We start from the raw sequence: 22,109 nt of genomic DNA on the forward strand, positions 1-22,109 counted from the left end.
TTTTTAGTGGTTTTATTTGTTTTTGTTGTTGTGCGTGTTTTTCGTATTTGTTTGTTTGTTGCAAATTAACAGCATTATTATAATTATTATTTATCATATTGTCAGTAATTTTGCAATTTCGTGTTGTTGTGTTTGTGCGTTGGTGTTAACGGTTGTTGGTATTGTTGGTTTTTTGCGGTGTATTCAAATTTTATGATTAACATTATTGATGTCATTATTGGTGTTATTCGTATTATGCGTTAATGTGTAAATATTGGCTCGGCGTTATTTGTGTGTGTGCATGCGTGTTTATAAGTTTTTATTCGCGCAGATTGGATCAGTATTTGTTTGGCAGGTTAAATTCGCAGTTTAAATTTGTGAATTTATGATTTTTGTATAAGGCGTAATTTAGTAATTTTCAGGTATTTTGGTTTGATTGAAAATTTATTTTTTAATGATTTTTAAATTTTTTCCGTTGTTGTTGAATTTTTAGATTTTTTTGCAATTTTTCAGTTGTATTTGAAGTTAGAAAAATTTTGAAGTAAGAATTTATGAGAAACAGATATTTTCGGAAAAAATATTATTTAAAAAACAAACAAATAATAACAGTAACAAAGATTATTGAAATAAGGGTAAAAATAAATTATTAATGTTTTGAATATTTGATTAATTTTGAAGAATTTTTTAAATTAAAAATTACATTTTTTTGAAAAATTAAAATTTTGTTTGTAGTTTTTGTTACATATTAATAATATTTACAATTTTTTTAATTATTTTAAATTAAAAATTAATTTTGTTTAGGAAAAATGAAACAATTTTCGTAAATTTTTTTTTAATAATTGTCATATATTAATATTAAAGTAAATTTTTAAAATTTTTATGTTTTATAGTGAATATTTTTTAGTTTATTTTTTTAGTAATTTGTGTAATATTTTATTATTTCAAAATTACAAAATAAATTAAGAGTATTATTCAAAGAAAAAGTATATAAACATTGTAAAATTATTATAAGGTAAAGTTTAAAAAAAAGTTATTATTTGTTTTTATAATTCATGCAAGTGTATCATTATTTAATTAATAGCAATTTGTATATTTTTTATTATAAAAAAAAAATTAAGTTAAAAATATTATGAAAAAACCAAAATATATTTATAAATACATATATATATAAATATAAATTTTGTTGTAATTTTTCGAACATTATGATAATTAAAACGACATTCGAATTTTTTTTTGTAGTTTGGTTTTCAACAGTTTCATTTTTGGAATATAAATTCCATTTTTTTATTATTATTTTATTAGTATTACATTTTTTGATTAATTTGTGAAAATTTATTCGATTTGTATGTTTATTTTCAGTTCAGTAAAGTATTTTGAAAATATTATTTTTAATTTTGGTTAATTTTATTATTTATTATTATTAAGTAAATTTGGTTGTATTTTTTGAGTGTTATAATAATTAGATGCAGTTAGTTTGTATCGTTTTTTTTTAATTTTTGGTAAAATTGTTATTTTTTTCGAAATTTTTAAACAGTTATGTTTATAATTTTTATATTGTTAATTTTTAAATTTTATTAATTAATGTGTTAATTTTTATTTAATTATTAAAAATATTTTCAATTAAAAAATTATTTTGCAAATTATGTCAAGATATATTTTCAATTTTGTTTAATATATTAATTACAGTAAATTACATTTTGTTGCATTGGAATTTTAGAGGAATTAAATACGGTAAGAGTGTAATGTTTTAATTTTTTATAAATTTTAAATAATTTTTATTTTCAATTTTTAAAGTTATATTTTTGAAAATAAAGGTGGTACATTGTGGTTAATTATTATTTTTTTTGTTTATTAATCATTTGTTTTGTTGATTTTTGCAGTTTTTTTCAATTATTATAAAATTATAATTATTTCCAGTTCGAAAAATTTTAATTAATTTTTTGGAAATATTTGAAATTATATGGTGTAATTTTATTATTTTTGGATATGTTTTAAGTAAGTTGAGCGTTTATTTTTGTTTTTTTTTTGCATGCAATTTTGTGTAGTTGGTGCATTTCATATGAATGTTTTATGAAAGGGCAATTTGTGTAATATTTGTTTTTGGTATTGTTTTTTTATTTTTAATTTTTTTGTGAAATAAATTTATATAAAAGTGGAAGCATGTAATTTGGAGAAAGAAGAAAAATTATTTAGTAATCACTGAAATTAAAGAGCTTAGAAAATTAGTAGAAATAGTAATAAATAATTTATATTGTTAAATAAATATTTTTTTATTTAAAAATATAGTACACTATATAAAATTTCAGCTAAAAGAAAATGCTCATAATTGTTTATAGTTTTGAGAGGTTTTGAATGCGGAAAGAGAGTAAAATTTCTAAACGATTGGTGGAAACAACAACTTTAATAAAATTTTTGTAAGAAAAAAATTTAGTGCATTAATTATTGCCAATTCGTATTTATATTTTTAATATTTTGGTTAAAAAAATGTATGTAGTTAATTTAGATAAAATAAAATGTATAAAAATATTTGTAGGATTACAAATATGCAAAATTTTCCTTTAAACTACACCCAAGCCAAGGCAGTGCGCCTAAAAGCCCACCACGCGACATGCTCATTTGCAGCAAAAACACGAGTGTTAAAAAAATAGAAGGAAATATTTAATGACAAAACCGCGTAGCATAGTTTTTGGCAGCGGCAATCGGCGCGTATGCAACAGGCTGCAGCTGCGGTGACACGCTGACAAAGGCAGACACATAAATGCGACGCGCATACGCCCACACACACACATGCAATCGCCCCATCTTGGCACGAACGCGCCATGATGTTTCTCTGGCTGCAGGCGAGTGTCGTTTTTATGCATGCGTGCGCGTGTGTGTGTGCCTGGAGTTGGCGCGCTTGTACAAGTTAATAAATGCAAATTAACGCCCACCGCAAACGCTGAGGCTGAGGAGCGCGCCGTCGACCGCAAAAAATTCGGTTGCTGAAAAAGTTGGCGGACAGACTGATTGTATACATATACGCGCTGGTATGTGTGTGGGAAAATATGAAAACAAGTATGCAAATTAGCGTTGTACAGCGGCGTAGCTGCAGAAAGGGGGCAGCGAGGCGCGTGAAAAAGGAGTCGTACGAAATGATGCTGTTCGCTGATAAAATTAGTTCATTTGCATTTCAGTAATGCATGCGTCCATGTTTGTGTGAGTGGATGTGTGCTGATTGCCTTTTGTGCTGATTCTTGGGAGCTGTGGCAACGCTTCAAATGCAATATGCGGCCTTTATACATAGTTCTAACTGTTTTGAAAATTATTTTTATATAAAATAATATTGCAATTTCTTTTTGAACTACTAATAACTAATAAAAAACTAATAACTGTACAGAAACAAGAACGTGAATTTCAACTAAAATGAAGCTTCCCTCTCTTCACAAAGACAAAATATTCTTCACAAGAACTTGATTTTGAATAGCTGAATGTTCCAGTAGTCAAATATGGGCGGTTCCGACAATCGATATCGCAAAAGCTGAGGGCCTAGTTCGCGTAACTGGTAAATTGAAAAGTTCAGACCCCGGTCTGACACACAGATGGCGCTACTAAAACTAAATGTATTTGATTTTTACTTAGTAGTCTTATGTATTTGATGGCTCGTTTTCGGACACTCCCTCAGGAAAAAGCAACTATCAAGGATTGGTATGCTAAGTTCAGACGAGAAGAAAAGAGCAGAAAACGGCGAACGCAATGGATGGCGTCTGTACTTAGAGATGCGCATGGAAAATTTTTTATTGACTATTTTGAAAAAGGAAGAAACCTGAACAGCGAATACAAAGCGTTATTGGATAGTTTGCTGTTTTACAAAGTGAAAAAGAAAGTACTATCAAGTCAATGAAAACGATGGCAAAAATCAAGGAATTCGCTTGCTTACACATCTACCAAATTTTTTAGATTTGGACACCAGTGGCTATTTCCTCTTTTCAGATCTCAAAAGAATGCTCGCTGAAAGGAAATTTTCGTCGAATGGAGAGGTGATCGCCGAAACTGAGGTCTGTTTTGAAGCAAAAGACAAATCGTGCTGCAAAAATAGTATCGAAAAGTTGGTGCGTCGCTATAATCAGTCTATCACCCTTGAAGGGAACTATGTTGAATATAAAACACCAATTGAGCCAAAAAAATGTGTTTTATTATGGTATGCCGGAGACTTTTCAATTGAACTGTTATATACAGACAGACAGATCTGACTAAATCGGCTCAGCTCATCTTACTGATCATTTATTTGCATATTCTATATTCTACGATGTTAGAAACTTCCTGGTAAAACTTAATACTATACTCTGATCAGGGTATAAAAATAATGGTTTTTCCTAAACAGTTGGCCATGATTTTCGCTTTAAGAGTATTGTTGATTTTGTGGTCAATTTTAAATGTTACTGTAATTTTTTTATGAATTTGTCGTAAGTGAAGGTATTATTTTATTTTAAATATTTTTTAATCAATTTATAGAACAAAACTAAATTTTCCATACTTTCACTGCTAATTTCACATTAAAATAATGTTTTTATAAACCGCGACTATTTTCATTCCTAACTTTTTGCCATTTGGCGCTCATTTTTGTAATCGGGAAAAATTACGCCATAAAAATGATAAAAAAAATATTCACCGTTAGAAATTTTACTATTTTTCCGCAAAGCTGAAGCAAATGCAAATGTAAACCATAAACCAAAAAAGAAAACATGGATATATAAGTATATATACATATGTATATAAATGGTAAATATGTATAAGTGGTTTATGCGAAAAAACAGCTAATAAATATGTTGTTGTGTTGGAGAGTTTTATAATTGTTATTAGTTTTTCGTTGCAAGTAATGTTATTGTTATTGTCGTCATTGTTTTTGGCGGCTGTGAAAGTTTTTCTACGCTGGTGATTAACTTTTATGAAGTTTTTTGTCTATATGAAAACGGCTATGGCTCGTTGTTCACAAGCATATGTGGTGTTGGTGTCTATATTGTTGTTGCAAAATATTTTCATGCATAATTTTTGAGTTTTCAGACATTTGCATTGCATTACTCAAACTATAATGATGTACGATGTTCGTATATACATGTGTGTATGTGTGTGTGTATCAATATTGGCATAACGTTACTCTGGCAGCTAACTAGCTTGTGTTATTGTTGTTGTGTGCTGCTGCAATTGCGGTGTAAGCTGCGAAAGCGCTAAAAATATGTAAGCTGGCATTAGTACTTTAGCTTTATAAGCACAATAAAAATTTAAACAGAAAGAAAGCGAAAAATAAAAAATAAGTACAGGATATGAATTATGTGAGCAAATAATAACTAAAATAATATTTTGTTTTTTATAAGTTGTAGAATGTATATATTAAAAATAAGAGATTTATTTAAAAAAAATAAAGAAAAATATTAAAGAAATTATAGAAAATACTTTAAAATTTCAAAACTAATTCGATCAATATTATTACGAAAATTAAAATATGTTAGTTATTTTAATAAGTTTTTCCTTTTTATTATTTTTATAATTCATTTAAAATTTAAATTATAAAATCAAAATACATATATTATATAATTTTTTTTTCTTTTTATTTTCTTTAGTAATTCCTGTAAAATTTAAATTATAAAATTATTAATAAAAAAAATTAAAATAAATTATTTTAATAATTTTTTTGTTGTAATTAAAAAAAATAATAAAATAAACTATTTTAATATTTTTTTTTTATTTTTTCTTAGAAAATCGTTTAAATTTTAAACTTTAAATTTTCTAATTTTTTCAAAATTTTAATTTTTTAATAATGCCCTGAAAATTTTATATATCAAATTTTCTAAAATAATAAAATGTACAAAAAAAATATTCTATTTAAATCTTTGTTGTTTGTATTAAAATTTAAATATGTGCGGATAACAATTTTACCTAATTAGTTATTTTTTATTTTTCAATAATTCTTTTAAAATTAAAATTTTAAATTTATAAAAATAAAGAAAATTAATTTAAATAATTTTCAGCACATGTTTTGATTTTAGAATTTTTATTAAATTTTCGCGAATCATAAAAAATTAATGAAATTAAATGAAATGAAATGAAATAAAATTAATGAAATTAATTTTTCAGCACAAATTTTAAATTGAGTAACTTAATTGTTGCTGATTTTTTTATAATTCATGATAATTTAATAAAAATTCGAAAATCAACTTTGGTGCAGAAAATTATGTTAATTAATTTTCTTAAATTTTGTTGATTTAAAATTCTGTTCTTAATTTTTTTAATAAAATTAATAAATATGTAAATTATAAAATGACAAAAATGAAAATACACATATAAAAGTATTTTTACAAAAACAAATTATTTTGATAAAATTTTGCTCTTAATTTTTTTAATAAAATAAATTGTTAAATGAAAATTTGTGCAGAAAAATTAATAATAAGATTTTAATTTGAATTAATTAAATAATTTTTAATTTAAATTTAACTCAGTAGGTGTATCCTATTTAAAAAATATTAATTTTGGTATAACTGTTGTATTTTGTTATTAAAATTATAATGGAAAATAAAATTTTAAATTATGAGAGACTTTCGTTATCATTTATGAAATAATTAATTATAAAATATATAAGTTTTAATTAATTAATTTAATTTTATTAATAAAAATTATAATTATAACACCACAAAGCAATGTATGTGTAATTTAATTTTAATCTGTTTATAATATTTTTATTGGATTTTTTTACAACTTTTTAAACATTTTTACATCTTCTTAATTTTTTTATTAAATTAAATTTGTTTGGTTTAATTAATTTTCTAGTTTTTGATTGTGATAAGCAAATTTTATTAAAATAAAATTAGATTATTATATAAAATTTTATATAGTTTTTAAATGCTTTCTTAAAAACCGTAATAAGTGAAGTAAAGTTTTAAATAAAAAAAATTAAAGTAAAAGATTTTTTTTCTAATTTCCTAAGTTCCTAAAACAATATTTAGCAATAAAAATTTATCAAATAGACATAACCTCGAACGAAAATATAAATGTCTTAATTTAAAAAATTATAAATTAAAATTGTGCACTTTTTGTTAGTCACATAAAAAGCTGTAAAATAAATAAAGACGTCGGCAGCGTTAAGCAATCCTTGTAAGCAAGCTTAAAAGCCAAATCAAAGCAAAAGCTGTGTAGGTAAGCACTGCTAAAATAAAAACGAAAAAAGGAAATTATTTGAAAATATTTCAAGGGCAAAACTGTTAGTATTTTTAGAGAAAAGGAGTAGTAAAAATCAGCTTATACGAATGTGTGGTTGCATGTTGGACTGAAGCGATTTTTGTTTGCAAAACTTTTACTGCAGCGCTGTAAGTAATCACAAGAAACATTTTCATTTTAATTTTCAATTGCAAATATTTGGACGACAATGTAAAATTTTTGAGAAATAATCACTTAAAAATGCTAACAAATAACATGTATCACAAAATAACTTATATTTAACAAATCTGCGAACTTACAACAACAGATATATAAAAAAATATATATATAGTATATAAAAGCTTTTTTAAAGGATCGGCGGGATTTTCGAAATTCATACTTACTACCAAAAAAGCCTGGAAGAGGAGATTATATGCATGTAAATACACAAAAAATAAATAATTTTAATAAATATGTTTAAATATAGTATTGCAGTTATAACTAATGAAAATAATAACCATAAATATATAAAATTTTGAACACAATAAATTAAATGAATTATTAGCAGATAAAAAAAAATATTTTTTTTATTTTAAATACTGTTATTTGCCATTACAAGCTCAACATAACAGTTTTTACAATAAACTTTGAAAGTAATAGCTGCCAAAATTAAAAGATCTTATAAAAGTTTTCGCTACAAAATTTGAAATTGAAAGCTCTTATAGCAGCTCTTCAGAAATTTTGGGCTCTATTTCATCTTAATTTCTAATTTATTTCATAAAGTTGTCTTCAAACATTAAACTCTTCTACAAGCTTTAAAGTTTTTGAAATGGAACCGTCTTGTTTGCTTACATGTTGACTATAAATTGTATAAAGAACTAGAATAGCTTTTTCTAAAAAAGGAGTTGAAATTGTAAATTGCTTCTTGTTTCAAATCTGAGGTATACAGATTTATTTTGAATATTATCTTTTTATCGAAATATTCGTTTTTTTGAGCTTTTATTTGAAAAAGCTTTGATTTTAAAGCGTAAAAAACTTTCATATTTCAAAGCTTTTAAACAAAGTGTATTTTAATATTTTGGAAATCGTATCTGTGCTGTATGCTCTGAAATAAAGATCTCAGCACAAAGCGAAAGAAGCTCGAATAAACTCCGTATAGGCGCTACCTTAAAAAAAATATTTAATTTTGTTGTTGAAAAGCTTTTTAGAAACATTTTAGTTAAATTTGAGAACTTTGCCTTCATTAATCAAGTTTTCGATATAATTCGAATGTAAAAAACCGAAAACCTGCCCTTACGAAGTTTAGCTTTGGAGAGGTTTCATACAATTTCCAAGCAGATGATATAAATTAATTTCCAAGCACTTGAAATCAAATCATCAAACCTTAAAAAAAAAGCTCGAATGATCTTGGCTCTCAAAAACTTTTAATAGAGAAAAATTGCTGTAGTTAGAAAACAATATTTCATTAATATTTTCTTCAAAGTAAGTCAAGAATATTATTTAAATCAAAGAAGTAAATTAAAAGCTTGCAAATAACATGCCAAATAAAATCATAAACACAGTTATTTTAATAAATATATGAACTAACACAATTCTCTAAATTATTTTTTATATATTAAATTTGTATAACTATATATTTACATACTATATGTACTATGTATATCGAAAATTGAACAGACAATACTTTGCACTTATGTACATACTTTTTTCCAGTCATGCATATGTGTTTTACGAGCTTTTTAAAAGCTTTTGCAGTATATGCTCGAATATGCATACGTGTAGTGCGAGCAAGAGAGCACGAGCTCTGTAGTTAGAGAGACGCAAATCCAACTCCAAAGGGTAAGCTTAGATGTTTTCAAATATTATTTTTCTAGTTTGGCGCTAATTTAAATTTTCATTGCTATAAATAATTAATATTAAAAATAAATAACAAAATACGATTTTCTACAAAATGCGAAAAGGTGCTAAGTAAATATGAAAAGTAAAGGAAAATTATATAAAGTATAATTGTAGACATAAATATTTATTCACGGAAGAGATTTTACTGTTAAATAATTTCCAATGGAACAATATATTGTTAACATACTTTTTCTACCAACTGTCTGCAATTAAAATGTATTTATTGAAAGTAGAATTGGGAAAAATTATATCGTATTTTAAGTTAGTTTCTTAGGAGCTACCTTATGTGGGCGTGAAATCTCGTACATGAAATAGTATAAAAAAGTGAATAAATGAAATGAAAAACAAGAAAAGCGTTAACTTCGGTTGCACCAATGCTATAATATCCTTCAAAAATACAAATACTTCCTAGCAATAACTTCATTCCGATGGTTAAATTTTTATGACAGCTATATGTATGCTAAAGTGATCTGATCTGAACAATTTCTTTAGAGATGAAAATTTCTTTTCAAACTAACTACAATCCTTCAGTTTGAATGACAGCAATGTGCTATAGGTGTCCGATTTCAGCCAAATGAGCAGCTTTTTGATGAGATATGGACGGGTGCAAAAATTTTGGACGATATCTAAGGGACTAAGGGACTATTTCGTGTACGTATAGACAGACCGACAGCCGGACATGGCTTAATCGACTTAGCTCGTCATGCTGATCACTTGGATACTGGGTTTTCCAAACATCGTAGCGAAGTTAATTTACTCTGTTTAGGCGTAATTTCATGGCCATATTTTCGTACGAGCTAAAACAAGCTTTTATAAGATGGAGTTTACCATGTTAGTACTTCGTGATGGCGGGTTACGTATAAATTGATATGTCGCCCTTTGTATGTATGTATATATAGGCAACCGAAATAATTGAAAATGGCAATTTCACTTGCCTGTGGTTCAAACTCAAATCAACTTTTAGACATTAGTCTTGGTTAGAAAAATTACGTAATTGAAAAACGAATTGTTTCATAGATTTTAGCTTTTGATATTACTAAAGAGCTTTAAGCTCATGCCACCTTTTAGACATTGGTTTCGGTTAGAAAAAGTGATGTTATTGAAAAAATGCTTGCTTCTTAGATCAACAATAGACTGATTGGTGTAAAAGTAAGCTTATTAAATGTAGAGAGTTCCGAAAACTTAATGTGAAGTTCGCACTTTATAAAGTAAACCAGGGTTTAAGTCGAGATTTCAGACATCAAAAAATGTGTTTTTTATGAAATGTAGTGGTTCAAGTGAAAAAATATGACGATGAGAGTTTTTTCAAAGCCTTTTAATGCTTTTCTTTTCTATGAGTTTTTACCTCAGCTTTAAGCCCTCCAGGCTATGGCTCAAAGTGTGATTTATCATTGAAAAGTAGTAAAAATAGTTAGTTTTAGAGTTTCAAATAATAATGTATACTGATTCTGGTTTAAAAGAAAGTTTTATTGTAGAATGTATGAAGTCTAAGTAAAGGATAGTCACGTTATAAGGATATTAAACTATAAAGCATTTCTATATTATGTTAATATATAAGCTTTTAGGATATTAAGAATATTTAATGGAGCTTTCATAAATTTATAGATATAACATTACAAAATACTAAAAAAGTATTTTATTAAAAAAAATATTAAAAATTAAATTAGTACAAAATGTTTTCAACAAGATTAGTAAAAATTTGAACACAAACCCATTATACACTATATACTAAATAACATATAATATATAAAGACAACATTGAAAAATTTACATAATTCAAAGAGTAGCGCTTACATTTCATTGGCAGGCATCTAGACATGTTCCTTTAACACTTTTCATTTTAAAGTTTGTTTTTTGAATTTTCAATAAATGTGTATCATTATTATCCCAGCAGTGTAGCAGGCTTACCTTGAAAAGTGCGTTAAATACATACATACAAACATATACAGATTTCATAGTAATATTTCATTTAATTTTTTCAAATGTTAACGGTAAAAGCATGCTTGGCAATTAATTACATACATACAGTTTGAGTAATCATGACGGTAATTAAGTAATATTCGTATAATTAATTATATAATATGTTAAAGTAGTAGCAAACCAAAAAATATTTAAGTTTCAACCATAAAAATTTAACGTGAAATTAACAAAATTTAAAAAAGTTTGTCCAAATGTATACTTAGGCACATTTACGAGTACGATTACGATTACGAGTACGAGCAATGAGAGCGAACCCACTCACGTTTCATACATACTGGCTGTGGCTAAAGAGAGAGAAAGAGTGAGTTATATATACATAATATATACCCTTATATATAAAAAATATATATTACGTAATTAATATTTAAATTTAATCAAAGAAATAACGCCTGTGACGCATATTAACTTAAGTAAGGAATACGTTTTGATGCGCTTTGGCAATTAAATATGCCAACCTTCGATTAATGTTTTTCGACTATATTTTTTCTTAATAAATACATTGTAATACTTGCGTTACATAGTGCCCGTTAGCGTAACACGTGTGTGGTATTACGTGACCTTGGTGGCTATGCTGTGGAAAAAGCGAACGGATGGGCGTACGAACAAACCCGACTTCCCAATAAAGGTGTTAAACCAGAGTTCCAACCCTCTAATTATTTAGGCACAGAAATATACGTTTACACGAAATGCAGTGAGAACGAAAGGAGCGGATTGGGGTCTAACTATGTTATGTTATGCACACATATATCTTGCCCCGAACCATTATATGTACCGAAAGAGGAAAGGAGTGAGGTATATACACATATGCACGTATGGTATGTATTTCCAAATAGCTCCGCAAAATACTACCGTTTGCTTTGTCCATGAACGCTTTTTGTGCTGTTGCAGCGGCGGTAATGCTGAAGGCGAGCTTGAAAGCTTTTGTTTGTCGGAATTACGCTAAGTGCATGGCACTTCGGACTATGTTTAAGCTTGAATGAATGCCTCTTTTTTATTTAGTTATAGAAGTTTAAAACTGGAGCTGAAAGCTGCTTTTATGTTTTGGTTAGAGTTTTCGAATAGGCGCATATCTTTTTTTATAACAGTTATTAATTTTTTGTTTAATTTCTAAGCTAAAATAGCGAGATCAGAAAGCCCTTTGTGGTGTGCGGCAGCTTAAAAAATATTACTGAGCGCTTAAGCTTTAAGAATAATTTCTTTTGTGGCACAGTCGCATATTTTTGCGACAGCTATGAGATTTAACCTCAATCTTTCAAAATTTGTAAAGATTTTGGTGAGCTTTTATTATTTGTTTTTTTTTTGTTTTTTTTTTGTAAAGCTTATTTTTTTTAATTTAATTTTGCTATAGAAATTCTTTTATTACCACTACTACACTAGTTTATTATAACAATAAAAAAACTTTAACTTCGTTTTGTAAAAGCTCATTTTGAAAGCTTTAGAAAATATTATTGATAAATATTGCAAATATTTTAAGACAAATATTGGACAAAGAGGGAAATCGAATTTAAAGTGAGTTTTAAAAGATATTTCCATATAAATTTTCATTTATGGTATGGTATGTAAAAGCTTTTCTAGTTTGGTTTTTCAAAACCCGCCACGTATAAAGGCAGTTCAAAATTTGAACGTAATTTTCATTATTATATTATTTTCATTTTAAGCTGATATTTCAGATATCTTTCTTTGGTTTTTTTAACGTTATATATTGTGCGAAGCTTTTTCAATTATCTAAGCAAAATTACTTGCATTATAATCTTTTAAGCAGTAAACACTGCTTTTGTGCCGCGGAAACTCACACCTTCACTTTGAATATATTTACGTTTTTCATATTGCGATCATTTCTGCATAAATTTGAAAAAAAAACTTCTGTCGCACACCAAAAGCTTAATGGAGCTCACAAAAAGCAGCTTTAAAATTTTAAATTTAATTGAATAAGGACGAGCTTAATGCCACACGTATTTCGATTTCTTCAGAAGCAAAAAGCTTGTAATTTTTTTGTTCGAGCTTACAGTGTTTTGCTTAAAGCTCACTTATATTGCAATAACTGTATTGCGTTTCGTAACACACATTATTATGTTTTTATACAAAATGATTTTCTAGCTATGAAAGAGTTGAAATCAAGTACACAAAATTTTTCTACTAACAATGAAAAGCTAGAAAGAATTAATAAAAGCTCATAAGTTATTTTTTGCGAGATCAAGTGTCAGTTGTGTGTTGCATACTATATGCATATAATTTATGCGCTTGCAAATGTGGTTGTTGTGTAAATTATTTACTTGGTTCTGTATAATCATAAGGTGTATAGCATACATTTTCAGTAGCCGACATGCACTGTAGAAAAAAAATCAACAGTTACTTAATTAATTATATATATATATACATATTTATATTGTATTTAATATATTTTCAATGCAGCATTGCTTCAATTGTACAAAAGCTTTTAAGTTCGTTCATATTCCAGCACAAAAATTGTTTTACAAAATATTTTTTCTTGGTTTTTCAACACTAATTCAATATTTCTACATGTTACAGATGCAGTAATATTTTGCAGAGGAGTTGGTTTGTTCTCACATCTCATGTGGCACATACATATGTATATATAGAAATGGGAGTATATACATATATTTTTCATATGGCAACGCTGGTGATTTCGAGCGAAAATGAAAAAAAGGAAAAAAGCAAAATAAAAAAGAGCTTTTAAAATATAAAAGCATGAAGGTTAAAGCTTAAAGCAAAATTTAATTAATATATTTTTCTTAAGCATAAGAAGAGTAGAAGCATAAAACAGCAATTATAAAATATAGCGTTAAAATAAAAATTAATATGGAATTAAATGAAAAAAGCTTTAAAGAGAGGAAAGTAAAAAGCTTTGCATGAAATGGTTATATTTTAATAATATGAAGAGATCAAAACGAATTCTAATACATACATATCTTGGTCATGAATATCGAGTGCCTATGCTTTTTTTTAATTAAATACTGTACATATAAATTTATTTTTATTTTTTGCAACATTGTAACTTATTCGAGGGCTTTGCAAATGTCATAGCACATCGAACCAACAAGAGAAATAAAAGCGTGTTTCTAGCCAGTAAAGAGAATGCAAAATTGTAACATACAACAGACACCGGCGCAAAGGGAGACGAACACAAAACACCATTATCTCAAAAAGTAGATACTCGCAGTAAGAAATATGTGAACGCAAATGGACAATAACATACACTAATGTCTTATGTAAATGTGTTTATGTAGCGAGACGGCGGCATACAGCAAATGTCACAAGGATAGGAGACGTCAACGAGCTTTCGGGAATTATAATGAAAATGAACGGAATTGTGAGATGCGAAATGAATATGAAAATGCGATGAACTTAAATGAGCGCAACTGAAAAAAGATGGGGAACATTAAAAAAAAATATATGATAGGTGAAAAATAGTTTGGAAAAGCATAATTACAACAAAAAGATAAAAAAATATAAACGTTATAATTAAAATATTTAAAAAATATATATAAATAATTAGAAAATAATTATAATGAAAATATTATAAAAGAATATAAATAATAAAAAATAATTATTATAAAAATATTAAAGAAAAATAATAATAAAAATTTCAAAAAGAAATTAAAAATAAAAAAATAAAAATGTAAGAATAAAATCTAACAAATCTTAATATCTTAATTGTGAATAAATATAAAAAAATAGTAAAACTGTTTAAACTTTATTTTCATTAAAATATATGTCATATTTTATTTTGTTTTTACAAATGCTGCCAGCAACAAACAAAGTTCAGAAAGTTAAGCGTTTTAATGCTTAACATGTGGCTAGCATACTATACATCCCTAAACTCTTTACATTCCAAAAAATGCCCAAAATGCTAAAATTTCAAAGTTTAATCCACCAAAAAAGCCGTTGCTGAACCCTACAGTATAAAAATCTACATTTTAACATATATGCCGTTAGCAGCATATTGTTTCGCGCACAATTATCAAGCAACATAGTTTTATGCTACTTAAAAAAATGTTTCTAAACATAATTTAAACGCAAACAACTCAGCAGAAATTTTGAATATTGACAAAATATTGGTAGCAACATTTTCTTAGCAACAAAGTTCGCTCAACATTTCCCTAAATATTGAACTAAGTTGCAAAAGACCTTAGCTGATATTTTAATTATGACATAAATATTTCTAGCAACATTTCACCAAATACTGAAAAAGTTAGTAAGCAATTGCAAATACAGGGTGGACCAAAAGAAACCAAGGGGTGTAAAAGTGTAATAACTTTTTCGTTTACTAATTTGTTTTTATTGAAATTAAATGGAGAGCGGTATCGGTTTATGATAGAAAATTTTTTACGTCCTGCTCTTGAAAACAGACCTGGTATGTGGTTTCAGCCGGACGGAGCTACTGCCCATACTGCCCGAGACACAATGGCACTTTTAAGTCAAATTTTTGGAGGGCGAATAATTTCCAGAAATTCGGAAATTATTTGGCCAGCGCGATCGCCAGATTTGACAGCACCCGACTATTTTCTTTGGGGTTATTTGAAAGAGCGAGTGTATGTGAACAAGCCAGAGACAATCCTTGAACTCAAGGCAAACATTGGTGTAGAAATTCGAACGCTACAGCCACAAGTTTTGAAAGATGTTATGGAAAATGCTCTAAAAAGAGAGTGTAAAAAAATTTCCCTTTTGTATACATATTATATAATCTGAAAAAAAAAATAAAAAAAAAATTAATAAACGAAAAAGTTATTAAACTTTTACACCCTTTGGTTTCTTTTGGCCCACCCTATATATTACCACAAAAATATTGATAATAAATATTAAAAATATGCTAGCAACAATGTTTCGCAACATTTCACTAAATATTGAAAAAAGTAAAACATTGCAAAAACGGCATTACAAAAATGTTGATAAAAAATATTTAAAAAGTCAACATTTTACTAAATATTGAAAAAGTAAGTAAACAATTGCAAATATATTATCACAAAAATTTTGATAATTAATATTTAAATATATTGCTAATGTTACATTTCTAACAGCAAAGCTCGCCAAAAGTTTGAAAAATTTTGATACGAACCAAAGTTTTGGATGTAATAGAAATGCTAGTAGAAAATTTAACTATTTATTTTGTAGGAAAATAATTATTCAAAAAATTAAAAAAAAAACATAATTTTATAGACAATGTTAAATAAGTAAATAATTAAAGAAATTTTAATAATGTTTAAAATACATACTATAATGTAAAGTTAAGCAATTGGAAACAAAGATGAAATAAAAGAAAACTTTTAGAAAATAATAAATTACATTTTTTAAAGAAAAATTACAATAAAATAAAGTTTACAAAATAATATAAAAAAATACATAATTTAAGAAAATATTTAAAAATTAATAAACATTGAAATTTTTAAAGACACATTACAACAACTTAATTTTACAAAATAATATAAATATATATATATATATATATACATATATATATATATATATATACATATATATATATATATATATGTATATGTATAATAGCAGAAATGTATAATATTTGTTTTCGAAAAAGCTTAAAAAGTATGTGCAAAACAGAGGTGATATTGCAAATAACGGCAGATTTAAGTCGACATAAATGAATGTTTTCAATTAGATTTAACAGCTCAATGCGAATATATAGAATTTATAAAAGCAAATGAGCGAATAAGGAGGGCGCAAATGTGCAGAAACGAGCAAATTTAAGGTTTGGAGGAAATTGTCTATGCAATATGGGGTATACGACTTGTTTTTGTTTGCTATACGCTAAACTAATTGAGTACGAGAGTATGATTTAAGTAAAAAAGCATTTTTGTTGTTTACCATTTTTAATATAATAAGTTCATTTTCTTTCATCAAATTTGACGTTTTCAAATTGTATAATAGTTGTTGTTGTTGTTTTGTTTACTATGTTATTACTTTACTTTGCATTTTAAACATCGTATTAATAATGATAATAATAATAGTAATCAATATATATATATATATGTGTATATATATTATTTGTTAGTCAAATTGTTTAATATTTTGTTGTTGTACGTATCTATGTCTGTTGTTGTAATTATTTAGAATAATAATTCTTTGCGTATATGGTATAGCAAACATTTGTGTGTTGTAAATGCTAGTTGAAATCGAATTGCAATTATTAAATAGTATTGTATTATCAATAAGAGTTGATAATATTTAATTGTACATACATACATATACATTCATAAATATGCATAATAAATAGAGATTATGTAAGTAAGTATAAGTAATCATCAAATGTACACAATCCACAAAGTTTGCGAAAACTGGCAATAATATATGTTCCTTTTGTATTTAATTTACTTGTTTTTACTTTTGTAATTTATGTAGTTTCAACGCGTATTTAACATTCTGTATGCTTGTGCGTGTGTGTCTAACTGTGTATACGTGTCTTTGTGTATGTATGTGTATGTGTACGTTTGCATTTGCTGGCAAGTTACGGACAATTACGAAGCATACGCAATTAATTAGCAGCGATAAGTACTTAGAAATAGGCTTTTTCATTTTCAAATAAAATTCGCTCTAACGCAAATTATTTAGACGTACAAATGAACTGAAGTTGTTGTAGTTGTTGTTAAATTGTTTTCAATTATATTTATGCATTTATGGTATGTAGGTAGGTGTGTACGTATGTTTGTGTCCATTCGCTTGCATTTGCTAGTATTGTAGTTACGTATATGTTTCCGCTAAATATTTGCTTGCTGTCGTTGCCATATCGAATTTTTTTCAACAATTTTTTTTTTTAATTTTCGCCTTTAACTAATTTTGCTGCTTTTCCTATCTCACAAAAAGATGTTGTTATTTTTTATTATTTTGTAGTGGCTTTTTAATTTGCCATTATTGACCGTTAACATTTCAAAACATATTTTTTTTACATTTCGTCATTCTAGTCTCCCTAACTCTATATTAACGTCACTACTTGCTTTCCTAATATTTCTGCAAATATTTTATAAGTTTAAAATGCATTCTTTCTTATAAACTTATTCTTCAACACTTTCATTGTTAACTTTCGAGATTTTATAAAAACTTATTTTTCAAAACCGTGTCAAAACAGTGGTAGCATAAATTTACTGTGAACTTTCAAACGTCAAACATTTTTAGTTGTGAGCTTTCATTATTTTCCAATTTCGAACTTTATAGCTTTCACATACCTATACCCTAGCGCTTACTTATTATATTTGTATTCTCTTCTTAATTCATTTTTTACGTTCAAGCTTCCATTTATCAAGTTTTCTTAAGCTTCTCTTTTGTTTTAAGCTTTAATAGTTAACTTTATTACATTTGTATTCTCTTCTTCAATCATTTTTACGTTCGAGCTTCTATTTATCAAGTTTTCTTAAGTTTCTCTTTCGTTTTAAACTTTCATAGTTAACTTTCTGGTGCTTAAAAAATTACTTGCCTGCAAGAACCCTAAAATATCGCGGAAAAACTTTACTATCCTAAAGTAGCTGTGAGAATACTTTTAACGGTGACCTTTCATTATTTATAGATATCGAAATTTCGAACTGTCATATAAATATCTAAAGCTTCTAATATGTCGGCTTTCTGCATGAATTTTTTATATACGAGCTTGCATTTCTCCAGCTTCTCAATTTTCTTCTTCTTTTATCCACTCGTTTACTTGCTTTAAATTTAACTTGATACAGCACTTTTTCTAAAGCATATTTGTAAATAAAAAAATTTCCTCAAAAGCTTTTAAGACATTTCATTCAAACGGTTTCATGTAATATATGGACGGTTGACAATTTGTTTTTACGCTACCATAAAGTAATTGAATGACGGCCTGTGCTCTTTCAGATTATTAAAAAATATTTCGAAATTTATACGGAGCTTTTTGCATTTATACAAAGTTATTCGGGTTAATATGTATTTACAAAGTTTAGTAAAGGTATGCAGCTTTGATAAATGATCATTAAAAAGTTTAATTTTTAATCACCGTACTATATGGCAAGCTTTTCGGGCTTTCAAGCAAAGACTTCGGACTAAAATGCTGCGTTTGACTTTTAGAGAACTCTTTAACTAAAACAGTTAAGAAGGTGAAGCTTTTGAGCTTTTGCCTGTAATTTAAACTGTCGAGAACTACTATTTTGTTTGCTCCATTTGCTGGCAACTTTTAAACCTCTTCTTTTAAAGCTTTGTTCTTACATATTCTACAATGCTACAGATCACAAAACTCTTCTTAAGACTTACATAGTTATTTTTATGACAGGTGTGTTGTTTAGTTTGTTTTCATTATACGTGCAGTGTGTCTGTGCTTTATGTGTGCATTATAATACCAAAAGCTCAAAAGCTACTATATTAAAAGCGGTTGTATAAGAAAACTAGTCTATAATGACTATTTCAAAAAGCTCTTATGAAATAAGAAATTTCTGCAAATCAAAATTATAAGCACTGTTTTCGATTATCTAAAAATAACATAAAAATGTTCAACTATGTCAATCTGTAGTAAAAGCTCGAAATATTTAGCTTTCATTGTTTCTTCTTAGCCTGTTTAAACTTTTCTTCCTTGTAAGCCTTTCCTCAGTAATTCTATATTTCCTTTCTTTTCGCAAATTCATTTTAAACACTCTACAAAAAGTTTCAATATTTTTTTGCCAATTCGTGCATTGCTACCGTATGTAATATTATGTTTTTCAATTATATATGTATATAAATATAATTTTTTTCTAAATTTTTTTTTCTGAACTTGTTTTCATTAGAACTGTTATTTAAAAGTTCACTACTTTCGTTAAATGTTTAAAAATATTATAAACGTCGTAAATTTTGGTAAATATGTATTAGTGTATAGTTCTCATAGTATACCGTTTTAACGGTCATTTTATATTATCAATATTTTTGCGCAAAAAACGTCAAACTTTCAAAACTTCAAAATTCTAACGTTACGCTACATTTTTTAACTTTAAAATCTTTTTTTTGGTATATAATTCTTTTTTTTGTAGTTTTTATAATTTCATTGCAATATACTTTGTTTTCAAAATGTAAAACTTCAATTAAATTCCCTAATAATTTTTTGTAAATATTTTGTATAGTTTTTCCGTATGCTGAACTCTCCGTTTTAAATGATAAAAACATTTGATTTAAAAAAAGAGAAAAAAAAATAAATGCTTTAATTGATTTAAAAAAAAAAAACTTGAAAAGCTGCCAGTAATTATAGATATTGGAAATGATTTTAAAAAGCTTTTTCAAAACCCCGAATTTTTCATACAAATAAATTGAAATTGAAAAAAAAAATGTTGTTGCTCTCGCACAGTTAGACTTCTTCTAGACTGTTAAATATTATATTAATAGTATATAATCAAGTAAACGCTTGCTCAGGGCAAAATTACACTTCTTAAAGGCAATTTATATTTAAAAGCTTTCATTAAACTCAGTAATGGCTTAGATATCTAAAAAGCAGTAGGAAATGGTTTAAAGATTAACGTATTTTTATTGCTTGTGGTTTTCGATCGCAAGCTTTTTTGAAATTACAATAGCTGTAGCTGTAGCATGAGTATATATATTCATAATGTTGAGTGTGGAAGAATTGTGTATTTGTACAAATCAAATTTTTTTTGTTAAACGGAAAATTTCGAGCCATTTCTTGGAAGACTGTTTCCAGCTTGGATCATTTACATATACATATGTATCTAAATAGGTAAAAGCATATGCACATAATAATAAGATAGAATCTGAGAATATATTATGTGGCAATGAAATGACAAGAAAGCGTAAAAGCTCAAAAGCGTTAATTTGGATCGAACGATAAATCTTTAAATAATTAAAAATTATTAAAAAGAAGTAGAAAAAGGCAAAAATCATGTTTCAATGCACGAATGGTTAACATTTTTTAAGACTATTAGCACTAATAATTATAATTAGTTACAAAGAAGATCAATGAGCTTCACGTAGTGAAGTTTCCGAGCAAAAATTTAAGTGGACTTTCAATGAAATGATTTCGAGCATAGGCAAAAGCTTTTGAAGTTAAAAAAATATTATAATTTATATATGCGATTTTTAATCACTTTTAGTGTTTTTCTCGACCGTTGTTCATAGCAGAATTTGTCTAAGAGAGTGAGAGACATAATATAAGACTTCTTGTGAGAAGTGACAGAAGATCCCAGAGTAAGTTTGATCTTGCAAAATAGATAGTATATCTTCCAAATAACTATAAAAATGAACTAAATAAAACTGAGATACTAAAACTAAAATTTTTGTTTACCTCAATATATCTAATAAATAGATTGCTGCTGGCAAGTTTAAATGACAAGAGAGAATATCAAATAAGAGATCTAAATATTCATATATTTTCAATGCATAAAAAATGAGTATGAAAAATGAAGGCACTAAAATGACAGCATACATTACTTACACATAGTTAAATAGAAGCCAGCACGTAAGTGAGCGTGCCAATGAGATGCTAATGGAGAAATTAATGCATATAGAGAGAAGCATAACTAAAGAAGCAAATGAAGACACAAAAGCTTTTAGAAGCGTGTGCAATTTATAAGGCTTTAGAGCAGACAGTATAACGTAAAAGAGAGAAAGTGACTTAGAGTAAAGAGAGCGTCGCAAATAGGACAAGCAAACGATAGATTTTCTTGCGAGTTTTCACCCAAAACCACAGCAAATTAAAAGTAGAATTTTAGAATAAAATATTCAACCAATTAAATGGAGAGCTTTTTCAAGCTTTTACAATATTAAGCAACCAAACAAAAAATACCAATTGTTTTTTTAAGCTAAATATATATATTTTTTTAATATACATAAATTGATTTTCCAAATAATTTTCACAAATTAAACAAACAATTAATTAAAAACATAAAATTACAATAGCAATGAATATATGTATGTACTTATTAATAATAACAGTAGTCAGTGGTAGTTAAAATATTTTAAGTGTATAATGTTCTTATTTTTTCTTTTGTTTTTTCTTTTTACATATACTAACAAATGATATAATTTATATTCTTATTCCCAAATAGACGAGAAAAAGGCAAACTAACAGTGATACAAAGTTTTTAGTTATTAGATTAAAAAAAATAGCATACATATACATA

Source organism: Bactrocera tryoni, chromosome 3 (assembly GCF_016617805.1).
Source record: "Bactrocera tryoni isolate S06 chromosome 3, CSIRO_BtryS06_freeze2, whole genome shotgun sequence".
Taxonomy (NCBI): domain Eukaryota; kingdom Metazoa; phylum Arthropoda; class Insecta; order Diptera; family Tephritidae; genus Bactrocera; species Bactrocera tryoni.